Raw genomic sequence first — 427 nt, forward strand, 5'->3', positions numbered from 1 at the left:
AAGAATAAAGAGAGAGAAAGAACAAAAGTAAAGTGACTCAAGAATTAGTTGAAAGAAAAGTAAGAAAAAAATTACAAGAAATACAAGCAAGAAAAGGAGAGAGTCACTTACACAAATGAAGAAAAAAAGGGAAAATAGCAAGGTGAAAGAATGTGGGAAACTGGGCAAAATAAAATGATTGAAAATGGTATGTTTAGCCGATATGTCAAGGAGGGCAAAAAGTCACTAAAGTATACCTAAATATACCCTACCTGACCCTGAGCCTATGTTATAAGCTAAAAAAGTCCTATCGTGATCCTAAGGGTTGTATAGCGAACTTAAAGCAGTGAAAATAAGGGCAAGTTTATGGCAATAAGTATGAATGAGTGTGAATTTGTTCTGAGAATGAGTGTTGAAAAGTAATCCTTATACTCAAACTGAAATCATT

The sequence above is a fragment of the Solanum pennellii genome, chromosome 1 (assembly GCF_001406875.1).
Source record: "Solanum pennellii chromosome 1, SPENNV200".
Lineage (NCBI taxonomy): Eukaryota > Viridiplantae > Streptophyta > Magnoliopsida > Solanales > Solanaceae > Solanum > Solanum pennellii.